The sequence below is a fragment of the Euprymna scolopes genome, chromosome 43 (genome assembly GCF_053919585.1).
Source record: "Euprymna scolopes isolate OS-2025 chromosome 43, ASM5391958v1, whole genome shotgun sequence".
Taxonomy (NCBI): Eukaryota; Metazoa; Mollusca; class Cephalopoda; order Sepiida; family Sepiolidae; genus Euprymna; species Euprymna scolopes.
In genome coordinates this window covers 53,648,247-53,665,462 of record NC_136524.1, presented here as the reverse complement: position 1 = coordinate 53,665,462, position 17,216 = coordinate 53,648,247, and positions in this window count along the sequence as shown.

Below are 17,216 nucleotides of genomic sequence, written 5' to 3'. Positions count from 1 at the left end.
CAGGGGCAGAGGTACTGCCTTACACGCCTTGGCTTTGGCCTAAATGTGGCACCACAGATCATGAAGACTATTGTCAACACAGTATTGTCCCAAGAAAAGCCCATGAGGGACTCAACGTCAGCTTACATTGATGACGTATACGTCAATGAAGATGTACAGTCTGCGTCGTGTGTCAAAGAAAAGTTGGCTCAGTTTGGTCTGGAATGCAAGAATCCCGAACGTTTAAGGGAAGGAGCACGTGTATTGGGATTGGATGTTTATGAAGAAGATGGCACCCTACAATGGAGGCGTGGCAGTGAAATTCCAAGCATCCCCAACCTCGTTACAAGGCGGACCGTTTTTTCTTGGTGTGGAAAACTTGTTGGTCACTTACCGGTCTGTGGCTGGCTCCGCGCAGCTGTTGGTGTGATTAAACGCAGAGCAAATTTAACAACCATGGGTTGGGATGACATATCCGATGATGTCCTACTAACTCTGATGATTAAAGAGACACTGGAGAGAGTGAACAAGAAGGACCCTGCCTGTGGGCGGTGGTGTGTTAACGGAGACAACGTAGGTGTGTGGGTTGATGCCAGTTCTTTGGCGTTGGGAGTATCGTTGGAGCAAGGAGGAAACGTGTTCGAGGATGCGAGTTGGCTGCGGCCCGTAACAGATTCTCAGCATATCAACCTGGCAGAGCTGGACGCTGTTGTAAAGGGGGTAAATCTGGCCCTGCAGTGGCAGTCTAAGAAGTTGACCTTGTACACAGATTCTCTCTGTGTCTACCACTGGGTGTCTGACACACTTTCAGGACGGACACGAATCCGTACCAAGGCAGCAAGCGAAATGTTTATACGGAGAAGGCTAGACACGCTAAAAAACCTGGTATCTGAGTATGGGCCATCACATTGTAATCGTGCTGACCAACTGACCCGTGTACCTCACAAATGGTATGAAGCCGCGAAGATGGGAATGGAGATTACTGCTCGATCTTGTGCAGTTGCAATCGACCCATGTCAAATACAAAAAATTCATGCACAGAGCGGACATCCGGGTATCAAGAGGACCCTTTATTATGTGAGGCGCGCATACCCAGCAGTGACCAAGATGGATGTCAGACAGATCGTCAGAAATTGTGAGGCTTGCCAGTCTATTGATCCTGCACCAGAGCGATGGCAGAAGGGTCGCTTGGAAGTTGAGAGTGTGTGGCAGCGGTTGGCCATGGATATTACCCATTACAGTGGCAAGCCCTTTCTAACTCTCATTGATTGCGGGCCTACAAGATTTGCGGTGTGGCGGCAGATGACCAGACAGGATTCAGCAAATGTTGTTCGCCACCTATCATCCATTTTTTTTGAGCGAGGTGCGCCGGAAGAGCTCCTGACTGACAATGATGCAGCGTTTTGTAGCCAGCAAGTTCGGCAGTTGTTAGATGAGTGGGGCGTCCGACTACGGTTGCGATGTGCGCATGTGCCATCAGGAAATGGCATTGCTGAAAGAAGTCATCGCAGCATCAAGAGAATTGCTGCCAGGAAGCGATGTACTATTGCGGAAGCCACATATTGGTACAACATTACGCCAAAGGAGGGGATGTCCCCTTCAACCGCACCTGCAAATGCTATTTACACGTACCGAGTCGGAGTGAAAGGAATCAATACTACGCAGCCAACCGACAAGGGAACATATAACAGATATGTAGTGGGAGATCCAGTGTGGGTGCGGCGCCCAGGAAATCGGTGCACCGACAAGTTTAAGCGAGGACAAATATCTGGAGTGATTAGCCAGCAGTCTGTTTTGGTCGATGGAACCCCACGACATGTGCGAGATCTTCGCCCAGCTACCGAGGTGCGTCACACAACTATAGAAGAAAGCAGTGAAGCGTCTAGCGATGAGCTGCCGATGCACGGATTCAGTGAGCCCCTTCCAGAGACTGATAGCGATACTTCATCTGATGAGGAGGAACCAGATCCAGAGCACGAATCTGAAACAGTGAATGTACCTCTTCGCAGAAGCACACGCACTAAAAGGCCACCCCCCCAGTGCTCTCTATGTGATCATCAGATCAGGGGGGAGTGTAACGTGCATCCAGGAGATAAGCGCCCGCGTGTTTGCATGTTGTGTGGGTACGTGGGAGGGACGATTGAGTTGGCTGGGGAATCGTGTGGCTGTTGCTTCTTGTGCCGTGTGAGGATATTTTACCGTTGTTGGAATCCGTGCGGAACCGGTGTAAAAAGATTATTGAATTGCTGCAACATTTATAACATCTTTTCCTGAACTTACCGTGTTAAAGAGAGAGTCGGGCGCCATCTTGAATTTTTCCTTACACATTTCTGTTACATGTTTATTGTACATGTTTATTGTACGTGTTTATTGTACATGTTTATTGTACATGTTTATTGTACATGTTTATTGTACGTGTTTATTGTACATGTTTATTGTACATGTTTATTGTATATGTTTATTGTATATGTTTATCGTACATGTTCATTGTATATGTTTATTGTATAGGTTTATTGTACATGTTTATTGTATATGTTTATTGTATATGTTTATTGTACATGTTTATTGTATATGTTTATTGTATATGTTCATTGTATATGTTTATTGTACATGTTTATTGTACATGTTTATTGCATGTGTTTATTGTATATGTTTATTGTACATATTTATTGTATATGCTTATTGCACATGTTTATTGTATATGTTTATTGTATATATTTATTGTACATGTTCATTGAGCATGTTTATTGTTTTTGTGTTTTGTTGCAAAATGTTTAAATGTATTAAGGTATATTCTTTTAAAAATGCGTTTTAAACAATATTGTAAATTCATACTTATTTATTGTACATGTTCATTGAATATGTTTATTGTATATTTTTATTGCACATGTTTATTGTGCATGTTTATTGTACATGTTTATTGTAAATGTTTATTGTATATGTTTATTGTATATGTTTATTGCACATGTTTATTGAACATGTTTATTGTATATGTTTATTGCACATGTTTATTGTATATGTTTATTGTATATGTTTATTGTATATGTTTATTGTATATGTATATTGTACATGTTTATTGTATATGTTTGTTGTACATGTTTATTGTATATGTTTATTGTACATGTTTATTGCACATGTTTATTGAACATGTTTATTGTATATGTTTATTGCACATGTTTATTGTATATGTTTATTGCACATGTTTATTGTGTATATTTATCGTATATGTTTATTGTATATGTTTATTGTACATGTTTATTGTATATGTTTATTTTATATGTTTATTGTATATGTTTATTGCACATGTTTATTGTATATGTTTATTGTATATGTTTATTGTACATGTTTATTGTATATGTTTATTCTACATGTTTATTGTATATGTTTATTGTATATGTTTATTGTACATGTTTATTGTATATGTTTATTGTACATGTTTATTGTACATGTTCATTGTACATGTTTATTGTACATGTTTATTCCACATGTTTATTGCACGTGTTTATTGTATATGTTTATTGTATATGTTTATTGTACATGTTTATTGTATATGTTTATTGTATATGTTCATTGTACATGTTTAATGTACATGTTTATTGCACATGTTTATTGTATATGTTTATTGTATATGTTTATTGTATATGTTTATTGTACATGTTTATTGTATATGTTTATTGTACATGCTTATTGTACATGTTTATTGTACATGTTTATTGTACATGTTTATTGTATATGTTTATTGTATATGTTTATTGTACATGTTTATTGTACATGTTTATTGTATATGTTTATTGCACATGTTTATTGCACATGTTTATTGTATATGTTTATTGCACATGTTTATTGTATATGTTTATTGCACATGTTTATTGTATATATTTATTGTACATGTTTATTGTACATGTTTATTGTATATGTTTATTGTACATGTTTATTGTAAATGTTTATTGTATATGTTTATTGTACATGTTTATTGTACATGTATATTGCACATGCTTATTGTGTATGTGTATTGTATATGTTTATTGTATATGTTTGTATTATATGTTTATTGTACGTGTTTATTCTATATGTTTATTTTACATGTTTATTGTACATGTTTATTGTATATGTTTATTGTATATGTTTATTGTACATCTTTATTGGACATGTTTATTGTATATGTTGATTGTATATGTTTATTGTATATGTTTATTGTACATGTTTATTGTATATGTTCATTGCACATGTTTATTGTACATGTATATTGTACATGTTTATTGTATATGTTTATTGTACATGTTTATTGTATATTTTTATTGTATATGTTTATTGTATATGTTTATTGTACATGTTTATTGCACATGTTTATTGAACATGTTTATTGTATATGTTTATTGTACATGTTTATTGTACATGTTTATTGTATATGTTTATTATATATCTTCATTGTACATGTTTATTGTACATGTTTATTGTATATGTTTATTGTATATGTTTATTGTACATGTTTATTGTACATGTTTATTGTACATGTTAATTGTATATGTTTATTGTATATGTTATTTGTACATGTTTATTGTATATGGTTATTGTACATGTTTATTGTATACGTTTATTGCATATGTTTATTGTACATGTTTATTGTATATGTTTATTGTATATGTTTATTGTACATGTTTATTGTACATGTTTATTGTACATGTTTATTGTATATGTTTATTGTACATGTTTATTGTATATGTTTATTGTATATGTTCATTGTACATGTTTAATGTACATGTTTATTGAACATGTTTATTGTATATGTTTACTGTATATGTTTATTGTATATGTTTACTGTATATGTTTATTGTATATGTTTATTGTAAATGTTTATTGTATATGTTTATTGTACATGTTTATTGTATATAGTTATTGTACATGTTTATTGTACATGTTTAATGTATATGTTTATTGTACATGTTTATTGTATATGTTTATTGTACATGTTGTTGTACGTGTTTATTGTACATGTTTATTGTATATGTTTATTGTACATGTTTATTGCACATGTTTATTGTATATGTTTATTGCACATGTTTATTGTATATGTTTATTGCACATGTTTATTGTGTATTTTTATTGTATATGTTTATTGTGTATGTTTATTGTACATGTTTATTGTATATGTTTATTGTATATGTTTATTTTACATGTTTATTGCACATGTTTGTTGTATATGTTTATTGTATATGTTTATTGTATATGTTTATTGTACATGTTTATTGCACATGTTTATTGTATATGTTTATTGAAAATGTTTATTGTATATGTTTATTGTATATGTTTATTGAAAATGTTTATTGTATATGTTTATTGTACATGGTTATTGTATATGTTTATTGTACATGTTTATTGTATATGTTTATTGTATATGTTTATTGCACATGTTTATTGCACATGTTTATTGTACATGTTTATTGTACATGTTTATTGTATATTTTTATTGTATATTTTTATTCTACATGTTTATTGTACATGGTCATTTTACATGTTTATTGCATATGTTTATTGTATATGTTTATTGTATATGTTTATTGTAGATGTTTATTGTACATGTTTATGGTACATGTTTATTGTACATGTTTATTATATATGTTTATTGTACATGTTTATTGTAGATGTTTAGTGTATATGTTTATTGTATATGTTTATTGTATATGTTTAGTGTATATGGTTATTGTATATGTTTATTGTACATGTTTATTGTACATGTTTATTGTACATGTTAATTGTACATGTTTATTGTATATGTTTATTTTATATGTTTATTGTACATGTTTATTGTATATGTTTATTGTACATGTTTATTGTATATGTTTATTTTACATGTTTATCGTACATGTCTTTGCACATGTTTATTGTATATGTTTATTGTATATGTTTATTGTACATGTTTATTGTATATGGTTATTGTATATGTTCATTGTACATGTTTAATGTACATGTTTATTGAACATGTTTATTGTATATGTTTACTTTATATGTTTATTGTATATGTTTATTGTAAATGTTTATTGTATATGTTTATTGTACATGTTTATCTTATATGTTTATTGTACATGTTTATTGTACATGTGTATTGTATATGTTTATTGTACATGTTTGTTGTATATGTTTATTGTACATGTTTATTGTATATGTTTATTGCACATGTTTATTGTATATTTTTATTGCACATGTTTATTGTATATGTTTATTGCACATGGTTATTGTATATGTTTTTTGCACATGTTTATTGCACATGTTTATTGTACATGTTTATTGTATATGTTTATTGCACATGTTTATTGCACATGTTTATTGTACATGTTTATTGTATATGTTTATTGCACATGTTTATTGCACATGTTTATTGTACATGTTTATTGTACATGTTTATTGTATATGTTATTGTATATTTTTATTATATATGTTTATTGTACATGTTTATTGTAGATGTTTATGGTACATGTTTATTGTACATGTTTATTATATATGTTTATTGTACATGTTTATTGTAGATGTGTAGTGTATATGATTATTGTATATGTTTATTGTATATGTTTATTGTGTATCGTTATTGTATATGTTTATTGTATATGTTTATTGTACATGTTTATTGTACATTTTTATTGTATGTGTTTATTTTATATGTTTATTGTACATGTTTATTGTATATGTGTATTGTACATGTTTATTGTATATGTTTATTTTACATGTTTATTGTACATGTTTATTGCACATGTTTATTGTATATGTTTATTGTATATGTTTATTGTATATGTTTAATGTACATGTTTATCGTATATGGTTATTGTATATGTTCATTTTACATGTTTAATGTACATGTTTATTGAACATGTTTATTGTACATGTTTATTGTACATGTTTATTGTACATGTTTATTGTATATGTTTATTGTACATGTTTATTGTATATGTTTATTGTAATGTTTATTGTACATGTTTATTGTATATGTTTATTGTACATGTTTATTGTATATGTTTATTGTACATGTTTATTGTATATGTTTATTGCACATGTTTATTTCACATGTTTATAGCACATGTTTATTGTATATGTTTATTGCACATGTTTATTGTATATGTTTATTCCACATGTTTATTGTGTATTTTTATTGTATATGTTTATTGTGTATGTTTATTGTACATGTTTATTGTATATGTTTTTTGTATATGTTTATTTTACAGGTTTATTGCACATGTTTGTTGTATATATTTATTGTATATGTTTGTTGTACATGTTTATTGTACATGTTTATTGCACATGTTTATTGTATATGTTTGTTGTATATGTTTATTGTATATTTTTATTTCACATGTTTATTGTACATGTTTATTGTATATGTTTATTGTACATGATTAGGGTATATGTTTATTGTATATGTTTATTGTGTATGTTTATTGTATATGTTTATTGTATATGTTTATTGTATATGTTTATTGTACATGTTCATTGTATATGTTTATTGTATATGTTTATTGTATATTTTTATTCTACATGTTTATTGTACATGTTAATTTTACATGTTTATTGCATATGTTTATTGTATATGTTTATTTTACATGTTTATTGTACATGTTTATTGTATATTTTTATTGTATATGTTTGTTGTACATATTTATTGTACATGTTTCTTGCACATGTTTATTGCACATGTTTATTGTATATGTGTATTGTATATGTTTATTGTATATGTTTATTGTACATGTTTATTGTACATGTTTATTATATATGTTTATTGTACATGTTTATTGTACATGTTTATTGTAGATGTTTAGTGTACATGTTTATTGTATATGTTTATTGTATTTGTTTATTGTATGTGGTTATTGTATATGTTTATTGTACATGTTAATGGTACATGTTTGTTGTATATGTTTATTGTATACAATAAACATGTACAATAAACATGTACAATAAACATATACAATAAACATGTACAATAAACATATACAATTAACATATACAATAAACATGCACAATAAACATGTACAATAAACATATACAATAAACATATAGGATAAACATATAAATTAAACATGTGCAATAAACATGTGCAATAAACATGTACAATAAATATGTACAATAAACATATACAATAAACATAAACAATAAACATGTACAATGAACATGTACAATAAACATATACAATAAACATATTTAATAAACATGTACAATAAACATGTGCAATAAACATGTGCAATAACATATACAATAAACGTATACAATAAACATGAACAATAAAAATATACAATAAACATATACAATAAACATATACAATAAACATGTACAATAAACATGTACAATAAACATATACAATAAACATATACAATCAACATATACAATAAAAATATACATTAAACATGTACAATAAACATGTACGATAAACATATACAATTAACATATACACTAAACATGTACAATAAACATGTACAATAAACATATACAATAAACAGATACAATAAACATATACAATAAACATGTACAATAAACATTATTTATTGGAAATGTTTATTGCACATGTTTATCGTACATGTTTATTGTACATGTTTATTGTATATGTTTATTGTATATGTTTATTGTACATGTTTATTGTACATGTTCATTGGACATGTTTATTGCATATGTTTATTGTGTATGTTTATTGTACATGTTTATTGTACATGTTTATTGTATATGTTTATTGTATGTGTTTATTGTATAGGTTTATTGTATATGTTTATTGTACATGTTTATTTTACATGTTTATTGTATATGTTTATTGTATATGTTTGTTGTACATGTTTATTGTACATGTTTATTACACATGTTTATTTATATGTTTATTGTATATGTTTATTGTATATGTTTATTGTATATGTTTATTGTACATGTTTATTGTATATGTTTATTGTACATGTTTATTGTACATTTTTATTGTATATGTTTATTGTACATGTTTTTTTATATGGTTATTGTACATGTTTATTGTACATGTTTATTGTATATGTTTATTGTACATGTTTATTGTATATGTTTATTGTACATTTTTTGTACATGTTTATTGTATATGTTTATTTCACATGTTTATTGCACACGTTTATTGCACATGTTTGTTGTATATTTTTATTGCACATGTATATTGTATATGTTTATTGCACATGTTTATTGTGTATGTTTATGTTTTATTGTATATGTTTATTGTACATGTTTATTGTATATGTCTATTGTATATGTTTATTGTACATGTTTATTGCACATGTTTGTTGTATATGTTTATTGTATATGTTTATTGAACATGTTTATTGTATATGTTTATTGCCCATGTTTATTGTATATGTTTATTGTATATGTTTATTGAACATGTGTATTGTACATGTTTATTGCACATGTATATCGTATATGTTTATTGTATATGTTTTTTGTATATGTTTATTGTACATGTTTATTGTATATGTTTATTGTATATGTGTATTGTATGTGTTTATTGTATATGTTTATTGTATATTTTTATTGTATATGTTTATTGTACATGTTTATTTTGCATGTTTATTGTATATGTTTATTGTATATGTTTATTGTATATGTTTATTGTATATGTTTATTGTATATGTTTATTGTACATGTTTATTGCACATGTTTATTCCACATGTTTATTGTATATGTTTATTGTACATGTTTATTGTACATGTTTATTGTATATGTTTATTGCATATGTTAATTGCACATGTTTATTGTACATGTTTATTGTACATGTTTATTGTATATGTTCATTGTATATCTTTATTGTATATGTTTATTGTATATATTTATTGTACATGTTTATTGTACATGTTTATTGTATATGTTTATTGTATATGTTTATTGTACATGTTTATTGTACATGTTTATTGTATATGTTTATTGTACATGTTTATTGTACATGTATATTGCACATGTTTATTGTATATGTGTATTGTATATGTGTATTGTATATGTTTGTAGTATATGTTTATTGTACATGTTTATTCTATATGTTTATTGTACATGTTTATTGTACATGTTTATTGTATATGTTTATAGTATATTTTTATTGTACATGATTATTGTATATGTTTATTGTATATGATTATTGTATATGTTTATTGTATATGTTTATTGTATATGTTTATTGTACATGTTGATTGTACATGTTTATTGTACATGTTTATTGTATATGTTTTTTGTACATTTTTATTGTACATGTTTATTGTATATGTTTATTGTCTATTTTTATTCTACATGTTTATTGTACATGTTCATTGTACATGTTTATTGCATATGTTTATTGTATATGTTTATTTTACATGTTTATTGGACATGTTTATTGTATATGTTTATTGTATATGTTTGTTGTACATATTTATTGTACATGTTTATTGTATATGTTTATTGTACATGTTTATTGCACATGTTTATTGTATATATTTATTGTACATGTTTATTGTATATGTTTATTGTATATGTTTATTGTATATGTTTATTGTACATGTTTATTGCACATGATTATTGTACATGTTTATTGTACATGTTTATTGTATATGTTTATTGTACATGTTTATTGTATATGTTTATTGTACATGTTTATTGTACATGTTTTTTGTACATGTTTATTGTACATGTTTATTGCACATGTTTATTGTACATGTTTATTGTATATGTTTATTGTACACGTTTATTGTATATGTTTATTGTATATGTTCATTGTACATGTTTAATGTACATGTTCATTGCACATGTTTTTTTATATGTCTATTGTATATGTTTATTGTATATGTTTATTGTACATGTTTGTTGTATATGTTTATTGTACATGTTTATTGTACATGTTTATTGTATATGTTTATTGTACATGTTTATTGTATATGTTTATTGTACAAGTTGATTGTACATGTTTATTGTATATGTTTATTGTAAATGTTTATTGTATATGTTTATTGTACATGTTTATTGTACATGTTTTCTGTATATGTTTATTGCACATGTTTATTGCACATGTTTATTGCACATGTTTATTGTATATGTTTATTGCACATGTTTATTGTATATGTTTATTGCACATGATTATTGTGTATGTTTAGGGTATATGTTTATTGTACATGTTTATTGTATATGTTTATTGTATATATTTATTTTTCATGTGTATTGCACATGTTTGTTGTATATGTTTATTGTATATGTTTATTGTACATGTTTATTGTACATGTTTATTGTATATGTTTATTGTATATGTTAATTGTATATGTTTATTTTATATTTTTATTGCACATGTTCATTGTATATGTTTATTGTATATGTTTTTTGTACATGTGTATTGTATATATTTATTGCACATGTTTATTATACATGTTTATTGTATATGTTTATTGTACATGTTCATTGTATATGTTTATTGCATATGTTTATTGTATATGTTTATTGTATATGTTTATTGTACATGTTTATTGTACATGTTCATTGCACTTGTTTATTGTATATGTTTATTGTATATGTTTTTGTTCATATTTATTGTATATGTTTATTGTACATATTTATTGTATATGTTTATTGCACATGTTTATTGTACATGTTCCTTGTATATGTTTATTGTATATGTTTATTGTACATGTTTATTGTATATGTGTATTGAACATGTTTATTGCACTTGTTTATCGTATATGTTTATTGCACTTGCTTATCGTATACGTTTATTGTACATGTTTATTGTACTTGTTTATTGTGCATGTATATTGTACTTTTGTTGGACATCTGTATAGTACATGTTTATTGTATCGGTTTATTGTATATGTTTATAGTACATGTTTATTGTATGCGTTTATTTTATATGTTTATGTACATGTTTATTGCACATGTTTATTGAACATGTTTATTGTATAGGTTTATTGTACATGTTTGTTGTACATGTTTATTGTATATGTTTATTGAACATGTTTATTTTACATGTTTATTGTTCATGTTTTATGCATATGTTTTTGTATATGTATATTGTATATTTTTATTGCACATGTTTATTGTGCATGTTTATTGCACATGTTTATTGTACATGTTTATTGCACATGTTTATTGTACATGTTTATCGTACATGTTATTGCACATTTTTTTGTATATGTTTATTGTATATGTTTATTGTATATGTTAATTTACCTGTTTATTAAACGTATTTATTGTACATGTTTATTGTATATGGTTATTGTACATGTTTATTGTACATGTTTAATGTATATATTTATTGTATATGTTCATTGTACATGTTTATTGTATATGTTTATTGTACGTGTTTATTGTATATGTTTATGGTATATGTTTATTGTATATGTTTATTGTATATGTTTATTGTACATGTTTGTTGTACATGTTTATTGCATGTGTTTATCGTATATGTTTAATATATATGTTTGTTGCACATGTTTATTGTATATGTTTATTGTACATGTTTATTGCACATGTTTATTTACATGTTTTTTAAACGTATTCATTGTACATGTTTATTGTACATGTTTATTGTACATGTTTATTGCACATGTTTATTGCACATGTTTATTTACATTTTTATTAAACGTATTTATCGTACTTTTTTATTGTACATGTTTATTACACATGTTTATTACACATGTTTATTGTACATTTTTATTGTACATGTTTATTGCACATGTTTATTGTACATGTTTATTGTAAATGTTTATTGTATACATTTATTGTACATGTTTATTGCACATGTTTATTTACATGTTTATTAAACGTATTTATTGTACATGTTTATTGTAAATGTGTATTGCACATGTCTATTGTACATGTTTAATGTACATGTTTATTGTACATGTTTATTGAACATGTTTATTGAACATATTTATTTACATGTTTATTATACATGTTTGTTGTATGTGTTTATTATACATGTTTATGTTATATGTTTATTGTACATGGTTATTGGACATGTTTATTGTACATGTTTATTACATATGTGTATGGTACATGTTATTGTATATGCTTTTTGTACATGTTTATTGCACATGTTTATTTTACATGTTTATTGTACATGTTTATTGTATATGTGTAGTTTACATGTTTATTATACATGTTTGTTGTATATGTTTATTGTATATGTTCATGGTATATGTTTTATGTACATGTTTATTGTACATGTTTATTGTATATGTTTATTGTACATGTTTATTGTATATGTTTAGTCACACACAACATATTGTATTTACTTTTACAATGACTTACACATAATAAGATACACATTGATAACGAGTATATAACACCAGTCAACTTATTTGAGAATAATTTTATTATTTGTCGAATTAATTTACGAGGCGACGTGGTACCGTATGATCAAGTTGATACATTGGCTCTCTTTGGATCACCAAAGTTAAGCAACTTTGAGCCTGGTCTGTATCATATGAATGACAATTCGGGAATACCAGGCAATGTATGTAGGAGAACGTCGACTTCTTGCTTTTTTTTTTTTTACAAGGGTGTCACAACTTATCAAGGCCCAGAGGCCACTCGAGGATAAGGGTTAATAGGTATACATTAGTCATTGTGATTTTAGCATAGTAAACAGTGGGAATTTTGAAACTTGGATTACTTAGGGGGACGATTCAATTAGAACTTGTTCACATTGGACTTTTTCTTTTTTTTTTTTTGCTGCGAACACTGTGTTTGAAGAAGTGCCCGTGCGTTTATTTTGTTATGACTAGCATGTGTAAAGCAAACTGTTCGATGTACCTTCTTTCTCCATGTGTCTAAACGCGCACGCACATGTACACACACACACACACACACACACACACACACACACACACACACACACACACACACACACACACACACACACACACACACACACACAATCAGCCACACAATGCATTGATACTGTCAGCATGTCTTTGTTTACTCTCCTAATGATTAAAACACACTCTTTGATAACTAGTATGTGTAAAGTAAATTAAAAAGGGTATTTTCCGCAGAATGTTTTATTAAGCGAGGGTGTAAAGGAGTCCATTGAGAGTTAAAACTTAGAGGGTTTATTAGAAAATGTGACGTTACCAACAGGAAGTATGAAGCGAGACATGGCATAGAAAATAGCAAAGTCGTTTTTTTTTTTTTACTTGGTGAGCTGCCTGTGTTTGTACGCCTTTTTTTTTTTTTTCAAAGCTCCGTTTACATTTATTCGTCTGAGAAGTGGACGAGGAGAAGCTTACTTAATGTGTAACACTGGAGTATTGTAAAAGAATAAATCATAAATTGTTAGGGTGTTTTTTGCGCTATTATTATTACTACACTTCTGCAGTATGATATACGAGAATCTCACACAAAATCTCCTTCTTTTATAAAGTGTTACTGCTTAGAATTCCCTAAGAGTGATGGGTGTGACGTAGTTCTTTTTAGAAGTTATCCCTCTTGACACATCCTCTGGTGCATCATTTTTTGAATATCATCCCTTCTCCCTTCTCTTAGTCCCTGGTCACTGTACCCATGAAAGTGACCTAAGTAAAATAAATAAATAAATGCATTAAATATTTCTGTATATATGCATCTGCATATTTAGTTTTGCTGAAGTCCAAAATATGGAGAGGGGGGGATATTCAGATCTAAGGGAGACTATCTCTTTATTCCTAGAAGGAGATAATTCATAATCGTTAAAATTAATGAAAACCAAGATATATATATATATATATATATATATATGTATATATAATGTGTGTGTGTGTGTTTGTGTGTGTGTGTGTTACAAGGAAGGGCTGTCAAATAAAGCCTATTGTTAAATTCTATTATAAAATAGTTAAATATTGTTTATATTGTAAAAAGAATTGATTGTCATTCTTTTATGAAACTGAATATTAAAAATGTCAACTAAAAAGAATGAGCAATACAAATTAAAAATATATTGTAAAAAAATAGGTTATGTTGAAAATAGGTTAGTTGAGAATTCTTTGTTGTCAAAAGTGTGTTTGGAAAAGGTGTGCATAGCCACGTGAGTTGGTCACGTTTGGAACCACACTTCTGACGTCATAGAAAAAAGGGGATTCTCAATATAGGAGACAGTTAGTCAGGTCGCAGAGTTGATGCAGAACAATTGAGTCTGCTAGTCAGCAGAGATCAGGAGAGTCAGTCATTGGCAAAGTGGTCAGCGAAGGGTAGAAGATAAAACTATGTTGAACAAATGTGAATTCCTGACGTCATCATCATTCGACCAATGAAATAAAGAATCACCATCGATATTTGTAACTGTTTGTCTTCCTATCATCATTCTACAAATTAAAAGCTGTTTCATTAGTGGGAAGGCAATTTTACGATTTATGTGTCCATGAAAATATCATGTCCCCACCAACTTCTTCAGATGTCTTTCCATTAGATTTTTACAACAAAAGGTATATTTTTAACATGCTGAACATCGTATTCGGATAAAAAGACTTTCAAAGACATGCTTCCTCACTTCCGCCATCTTTTTGTGTTATGTGAAGATAGTTTTCCGTTTTAACCCGTAGTTTCGTATTTTTATTTTTTTTTAAATTTTTATTCATGTATGATTTATTTTTGTTTTAATTACCCCCTTTTTTCCCTCCCTATTTGTTTTTTCCAACTATCTTATAATTTTATTTCTACATTTACGTGTGTTTATGTTAATATTTCTATTTTTTGCTTCTGATCCCTCTGTTTAAAAGGTATCAGTTTTTATAGCAAATATTACATCCCTTGAACCTTTTATCTTTCTTTATGTTATACGTTTAGTTTTTACTACTTTTTCCCCCTAATCTGCTCTAGTGCGTGAAATTAAGTATCTATTTCTGTGCAAACATCCGTGTATTACGTCTAGTCGTTTGTTTAATAACTTTTCTTTTGATATCAGTATATGGTATGCTTCTAATGTACATAGGTTGCATCTTTTCGATTTGCTCGGTTTATATTTTTTTCCTTTATCTGTTTCCCAAATCTGAAATACATGTAGAAATGATTCATGGTGTATATCCCTCTATTTTATCCTGTATTTTCATTTTTTCCACTTATTTTTAAGGTTTCAGAGTTTATACTCTTCAATTCTTCATTACTTGCTACTCTATAGTTTTTATTGAGTTCCTTCATAATTAGATTGTTGTAGGTTTCAAATCCATGCTGTATATATTCATGGTTTTGTCTGCTACAATCATCAAGTTCGGATTATCTTTAATATTTTTAAAGGTATTATTGATTTTTTCAATTGTTGGATTCATGTACTTGTGTTTCTCCTTGATTTTTAGTTTTTTTTTTATCCATTTTAACATGTCTAATTCGAACGATTCTAAGGCAGAAATTACTAGTGGGAATTTCCTGCACTTAATTTTATATTTTGTATAATAAGGAATTTCTGTGTTTTCATTTACAGTTGTGGTTGTGTAATTCAGATTAGTTTGTGTGCATCCCTCTGTGTTTTTTTTTCTTTTGTACTTTTGTGTTGGAAGATCCTCCATCGAATTTTTTTAAGAAAGGAATTCACGGCTTGTACCATGTCCATCATGTACGTTTTGTGTCTTCGAATAGCTATGTTTTGGGGGCTGAAAGTTATTTCCTCCTTAGGCAACATCATAAACGGTATAATGTATCAGCTCAATTCGAGGAGAAGTAAAAGGATTTTAAGTTTGTTTTTGAAATATCGTTAATTTCAATGTATACCGTTTTCGTTTAACGGGTCTAGATTGTTATTTTAAAAACCAGTCACCGTTAATTTTAAGTTAAGCTCAATGTGTCTATTTAATGGGTGCAAAGCATATACAATGCCAAATTCTGTTGAAAATTCAAAGACTCACGTTTTCTTTTTATATAACCTTCGTTTATTTCCTGAATTTTTTTCCATTACAGCTGTTTCAATAAACAATGCTAATGTAATATCTTAGAACATGTCGATGACGAAATATAAAAGAGGAAAAAAGAGCAAAATCAAATGAAAAAATAAAATATACAATAAATACAAAAAAATTAAAATTAAAAATAAAACCTACAATAAACACAAAAAAAGAAAAATGAAAAGCTAAACCATAATAAAACCGAAAGAGAAGTTAAAAAGAAAAATAGAAGGAAGAGCCAGACCTGGTTTAATCCACCGTTCAGCCACCACATAAAAAATAACATCCCGAGAGAATTTTACCAAATTATAGAAAAAAATTTCCCGCAAGGTAGTAAACTGAGTAAGATAATTAACAACAAAAAAAAAACTGGTAAGCTATCCTTCT